Below are 7340 nucleotides of genomic sequence, written 5' to 3' on the forward strand. Positions count from 1 at the left end.
CGACATCGGCGCAGCAAAAAATACACCGTGACGTAGGTGCTCTCTCGGACGTCCGCGCGAAATGGTCATATAGCAAGCGCTCGCCGTGATCCGTCAGTTCAGAATCAGCACTCGTTGCGAAGTGACCACTCTCTTTTTTCATTTTCCGCCCTCGTCTTCGTTCACATTTTCACTCACAATGTCTGACGCTCCAGCTGCTGCCCCAGCCAAGGCTACCCCCCAAGAAGAAGGCTCCCGCCAAGCCTAAAGCCCCCGCCGCTCACCCTCAGTACAAGGTGATGGTCGCTGCCGCCATCTCTGCACTGAAGGAGCGCGGTGGCTCTTCCCGCCAGGCCATCCTCAAGTACATCATGGCCAACTACAAGGTCGGTGATAACCCCACTGCCATCAACGCTCGTCTCAAGACTGCCCTCAAGGCCGGCGTCAAGGCTGGAACCCTGAAGCAAGCTAAGGGAACTGGCGCTGCCGGCTCTTTCCGCCTGGGAGAGAAGAAAGTGGAGAAAAAACCCGCCAAGAAAGTTGCCAAGAAACCCAAGTCCCCCAAGAAGGCGGCCAAGCCCAAGAAAGCCGCTGCCAAGAAGCCAAAATCTCCCAAGAAGGCCGCCGCCAAGAAACCTGCTGCCAAAAAAGCCGCTGCCAAACCCAAGAAGACCAAGAGCCCTGCCAAGAAAGCCGCCAAGCCCAAGGCTGCTGCCAAAAAGCCAGCAGCAAAGAAGGCTGCTGCCAAGCCCAAGAAGGCCGCTGCCAAGAAGTAAGCAGCTGGTTTTCCCACATCCAGCAACCTCACAATACGGTCCTTTTCAGGACCACCCCCCATTCGTCCAGATGGGTTGAATCTTCGATCCGAGTTGAAACCATTTCTTGATCATCTTAATGCTGCTCTATACTAGTACTAGTACGCGATCTACCTTTCTTTATCTGCCCTGAAACCTTTCCTAGTCTTTTCCATTTCCTGATCTTACGTTAATTATAGGCCTACTTCACAGTTTACTACATGGCCAGTGACCGACTTCCATAGCCATGGCTGCCCGTGAGGGCAAATTTAAGAAAAAATAGTCGACTGAAACCACGTTTAATGCGTCCAGCGCGCTCATGTCATGATGTGGTACACATCACATCATGTATACAGTAGTATAGATCTTGCTCTATGCCAGTTTTGCGAGCACCGTAAAAAACTTGCGCCCCCCCCCCCCCCCCAAAAAAAAAAGTTTCTCGGGAAAGAAAAGAGACCGAGCCGAGAGTCGATGGAACCCCCGACAGTCGGTTGACGAAAGAGGAACCGTTCACAATTTCAATTAGATCTAGATCTAGTCGCTTTTGCACAAGTGGGCTGTCCCGACAAATGCTGTTTTGTGAAAGTCAAAGGCGAAGTTATTGCCTCTTGTTCAGGTTCTTTAAAAGACAAGGAGTTTTCTCTCTACAGACTCTACTATAACTATAACAAAACAAATACAGTGGAACAAACTTATCTGCTTTTAGTTTTTAAAGAGGTAGCCTACATGTAGTGCAATACTCACCCACTTTTGGTGTAAAGTAGAACAGTACTTTTGGACACCCCCCGAAATCTGGGTTAGCCCGCTTGTCCTTAAAAAAAAAAGCAATCAAATGTAACAGCAGAGAGGGATCAGCGAAAGGGGGGGGGGGGGGGGGGGCTCCTTACAAAGTTGACCTCAAGCTGTAAAAGTTTGGAGGGTGGGGGAAAGTGAAGATGTATTTTAGTACATGATGTGTAAAATAAGACCGCATTTCCTTAGCCTTGTTGAATAATGTAATTTGACAGTTCAGGTACATTATAATGTATGTCTTTAATAAAATTAAGTTTTTATTTTTCTAATAAAAAACAAAGATCACTGTAGATGAAAAGACGGGGGGGGGGGGGGGGGGGGAAATTACGCTGACGTCATTTGTGATCGCTCTCTTACGTCTCTTACTAGTCTTACGTGTACCCAATATATTTTTTTAATTTACCTAATTTATTTCTCTCCTACTCCCAGTTCCACACAATAGACCTTGCTTGGTGCATTTTTAACAATCTTTATGCCAAATTGGAAGCTTCTACTTTTCTAGTTCTAGTAAGATTTTTACGTGCTTTATTTCAGTTCAACTCTTCAACACTTTCTTCAAACACTTTAGATTATAACGTCATTTTCATTTAGGCATTGTGACCCAAAAGAACAGGAAATAATTTTTTTTTTCCCGTACAAAAGACATTTTAAAAGAATTTTATCGAAATGGGATCGCTTACTCAGGTCTTCCCTTAAGTTTTTCCTGGCAACTTCACTTTAATTAAATTTATTTTTTTAAAAACGTTCTCTTTTTTTTTTTTTAAAGTTTAGATGTTTTTTTTAAATGGCTGAAACCTTAAACCAAAACGAAAAAAAAAAAAAAAAGCTTTTCATCTAAATAGTCATTACATCGACATGCGACAAATGAGAAATACCGGTAAGTGTAGAATTCTGTGGCCGAAACTCGCAGTGTAAAGATTAAGAGGTGGACGATAATACATCATAATACATGTATAGTGTAAAGCGCATAGAGCACGCTTTCGAGTGGGGATGCGCTATACAAAAATGCTGGGTTTTTTCGTTCTAAAAGTAAAAGTACATGTAGTAGTAGTAAATGAATCGGCAATCATTTGCTGGTCAGCCATTGGCTTTGACTTTGATTGCCTTTGGGGAGTGACCAAAAAGAAGAAGAAAAGAAAAACAAACAAAAAACCAACAGAAAATTGTTTACACACACACACACACACACACACACAAAAAATATATATATATATATATATATATATATATATATATATATATAATGGATTGAACACACTTTACACACTCTGGTAAAAACTGTACAAGTAGGCCTACCTCATCATGTTTTGTCCCAACGTGGTTAGCTCTACGTCATTAAAGAAACTAGGTTGTCTTGGATATTTTACAGATTAATAATAGCTCATCTTGGCTATCATTTACTAGTCATTTATGGTTTTCATTGACCTTTGGAAGAGAATGAAGAGAAGAAATTAGATCTATGTTCATCCAGTTGAATGTATTGTTACAACTAACTACATGTAGCTATCTATCACTATCAGGAAATCGATAAATTGTCCCTCAGGACAAGTGACGACAAAAGTACACGAAGCGTGCTGACAAAATGAGTTACTTCTCAGATTCGAGGCCGATGGAAAAGTAGAAATACATTACGCATAGGTGACGTTTTTACAATTTATAAGTTGTAGGAAATAATAAAAGGCATGTTATACTAAAAGAATCTATGGCATAAATAGAAGCTCTGCAAATTTGACCCTAATGTCGATTTTTGGCCAATATCTCTCATAGCATCTGCGTTTGTCGCGGCCGCGATTTTGTCAATTTTTGGTCCGCGAATCGCGGCCGCTATTTTTTGCATTGAAAAAAACCCACACGGCCGGGAAATAAAAAATCGAAACAAAACGGGGTTAAAAAAAACGGAAAAAAAGAAAAGAAACTGAACTTCTTTACTTACGAGAAGTCTGTTATAAAGACACGATTCTAAAACCCCGCTTTTTTCTCTTCTTTACCTTTGTAAATAAAATACTGCTATAGCGCAGTCAGACAAACATGCGAGTCGTTTATAGCGGAATATAACTGCTGCTGTGCACAGTGCATGGGCCAATTATACATAAAGTAAAACCTCACCAGTTGAGAAAGTTGTTGGTGATCTAGCGAAACAAAGAATGGGAGAGCCCATGTGTGCCAACAATGAAGGCCAGAGCGGCTGAGTGGGTAGGATGTGGCATGCGCAAACAAGACGAAAGCATCGCGTGATAGGCCAGCGTAAGCCTAGTTTAGATTATCAAGGCCTACCATGCCTCTCACTTTTCCGATGCGGGGATGGAGAGGTCACAGTGCTGTGACTACTGTGAGTGATGGATTGAGCGAATGTATGACGTGCGCAAGCAGACAGAGGGCACCACAGGGTGGGGTGGGGCGGGGGAAAACCACAGAATTCTACACTTAAGTGTAGAATTCTGTGGGGAAAACACAGTGGGCGAGTTAGCCCAGAGCCCTTTCTTTCTGATCGCCAACGCCGAGCTGTCAGTTCACATCGCTAGATTTAGCGCAAGAGAAGGAAACCTTATTCGATTTTTGATCAAGTAAGACCTAGAGGTCATGTTGAAACAAAATCATCATCAGGGGAGATAGCAAAAGGAAATAAACAGAACTCCAAACTCATAGATTAGGCCTACTTTACAGTTTCCCTTGAATTTATTACTGGATCCCTTATAGCGAGAATCCTGCTATAACGGACATTTTGCTCCGGTCCTCTCCTTCTCGTTATAACAGGATTCCACTGTATTAGCCTGTGACTGAATCTATTAACAACATAATTTCCAAAGGTTGGGGGTTAACAAAAACCGTGAATATATTTTATATAATATAGAAATTTGGCCCTTGTTGCTAGATCAAAATTTAAATGTTCTTCTTCTAATTCTGGGTCCCCATGGTTTTATGCACCCCGCATAATTTAAATAGGATCGTTTTTTGCATAATTTCTGAATATTTTCCTTTATCATTCTTTGCTAAAATTAACACAATCGCATAATTTCACATTTTTGGGCTCAGTTTGCATAATTTCATAATTATTTTTTGTGTGTGCATAAAACCATGGGGACAGATCTATGGATTGAATCAGTTGTACCTCTACATGACCTATTTAAGAATAAGTAATGTATAGAGGTCTAGAAGAAGTTTATTTTGTCGCAGTCATACACATGAATGTAGATCGGTCGGAGGGGAGAAGCTGGTTGGTGGTAAATTTGGATTTTCCAGTCAGTGGGTCAACGGTACATTTCTCAATTTCAGTGTCAAAGTCCATTGCCCGTTCACTATTTGTTTTTTTAGTAAAGTTTTACGGCGCTCGCATACAATACATAAAAGTCATATGAGCGCCAAGGGGTGGATGTCAACAGAGAAGCCCAAACGGGGAATCAGGCTTACTCTGCGCATATCATGATCTCTCTAGCCTCAACAGCACAAGTCTGCTTCGAATATCAAGGCACCTCGGAAAAAGCAGTTCACAAATGAGTGACGAACATACAGAAGAAGTAGAAAAAAATGACGATAGTAAGGATGAGGAAAGAAAACCATCCACTGTCCTCCCTTCATCATTTCTACAGGGCATGGGTAGTGGCAGTAGTCGATACTCACTGTCCAATTATCGAGTACTCTATCGAGTACTCTATCGAGTTCTCTATCGACTACGGTTTCGGTAATACAGCAACAAAGGTCAATTTTACCAAACAGTTCACTTTTCTCTAATTTTGAGCAACTTAAAAAAACACACACACACACACACACACACACACACACACACACACACACACACACATATTCACTAGAAACAATTGCCAGTGGTGCCATTTGAGAATTTGAAGAAGTTCGAACCCTACCACTAGGGCCTACATGTACATAATATGTACCAAGCCAAGAGAAAAGAAATTGAAGGGCAAATCCCTTGACTTTTATGCGAGAAGGTTCGGTTTGACTAGCACTAACAGTAGAGCACACACACACACACACACACACACACACACACACACACACACATACACACACACAAACAAACAAACTTCTTAAAATACAAAAATGACATAAATGTACTATTATATTACATTAAATGAAATAGACACAATGCACATTATTTCAGTTCAAGAAACTGTTTTTAATCTCTACTAAACTAAATGGTAACAAGCAAAATACATCAGAGTCAGAAGAAATCAACAATACACAATCAGTCATTACTGATTCGTTTGCTTCAAATATAAAAATTTAAAATACTGTATACCTAATACCTGCATGCACAATTGGTCGCTTTTAAGGACAAGCGGGCTAACCCAGATTTCGGGGGTTTCCAGAAATTTTGACGTACACAAAAAGTTGGTATTGCCCTACCTATAGGAGAAGTTTAGTTTCATTGGTGTGTATATATCTGTTTGGTTATAAGAGAAAATTCTCTTGTCTTTTACAGAAACTGAACAAGGGGCAAAAACTTTACCTTTGTTGATTTTCTCAAAAAAACATTTTTCGGGATAGCCACATTGTGCTTAAAAGAGACCAATTCTCAATTGAAAAGCTTTTGTGACTGATATAATAATAAATAAAAAATATATTTATATACAGTGGAAACCATATATAACAGGCCCGGTAATAACAGGGATCCGGTAATAACAGGGATTTTTAAATCCCCGTTTTTTCCTACTCTTTGCCTCTATTACAAGTTATCGGCAAGAATAGGGCCTCATCGGAGCCAAATCGGTCATAGCAGGGACAAAAGCTTGTTAACAATGAGTTTTAAAAAAAAGAAAAAGAGAGAGAGAGAGAGAGAGAGAGAGAGAGAGAGAGAGAGAGAGAGAGAGAGAGAGAGAGAGAGAGAGAGTAAAACAGTGATGGAGCAAGCCCACGCAAGCCATGCCACTGCAAGCACACGCAGCGGGTTAAGCAAGAGAGGGCTGTGGTGTGCTGCAGACTTCAAACAAGCCCTAAGCCTAGCTACACGCAAGCGTAATGTGTCATGCGCAGGCCATGGGAAACTACCCATGAATAAATACAGCTGGATTAGTCAACAAATGCTTACTTCCCTTGCCTTTCTGATTTAACAGGGATCTGATATAACATGACTTTTTCTCTGGTCCCAACATTCCTGTTATACATATCAGGTTTCCCCTGTAGCCTATATATATGATACAAATTAGAGATAGATATATAATACATTTTATAGTCAGCGAAGGTGACCACATATATATGCAACCACATGTCACTATAATATGGATCTTCTAAATAAAGCAGAAAAATGAACAAGAATCAACAGAATACCTTCCCTTGGATTGTCTGTTGACTTATAATATGTATTATAATCCACTTCCTTCTTCGTCTCCACTTTCGTTGAAGATGGTAGTCCAAATATTTTTAAAATGTTAGTTGAAAAACTTGGTTCGTGAGATTTTTCGGTAAGTTATTCAAGTGGAGATGTTAAAAAAGTGGGCTTCCCACCCTGCCACTGCCAGTAAAGACCAACCCAAGCTGAGAGAGACACAACATCCCAGCGGATGATTCTCCCCTCAAGAATAGAACTTGGGTCTCTTTCATGCAACAAGAAAACGCCCCACAGCTACACAACAGATCTGTCCCCGTCGTTTTATGCTAGAAAAATTCTGAAATTATGCAAACTGAGCCCAAAAATGTGAAATTATGCGATTCTGTTAATTTTAACAAAGAATGATAAAGCAAAATAATCAGAAATTATGCAAAAAATGATCAAATTTTGCTAAATTAAGCGGGGCGCATAAAACCACGGGGACAAACAGT

At 40.6% G+C, this 7340-nt stretch overlaps 1 pseudogene; it reads left to right on the forward strand.

The window, feature by feature from the left end:
- The first annotated feature begins 87 nt into the window (after nucleotides 1–87).
- Nucleotides 88–847, forward strand: LOC101849144 (annotated as a pseudogene).
- The last annotated feature ends 6493 nt before the right edge of the window (nucleotides 848–7340 follow it).

This window comes from Aplysia californica, unplaced genomic scaffold (assembly GCF_000002075.1).
Source record: "Aplysia californica isolate F4 #8 unplaced genomic scaffold, AplCal3.0 scaffold00417, whole genome shotgun sequence".
Lineage (NCBI taxonomy): Eukaryota > Metazoa > Mollusca > Gastropoda > Aplysiida > Aplysiidae > Aplysia > Aplysia californica.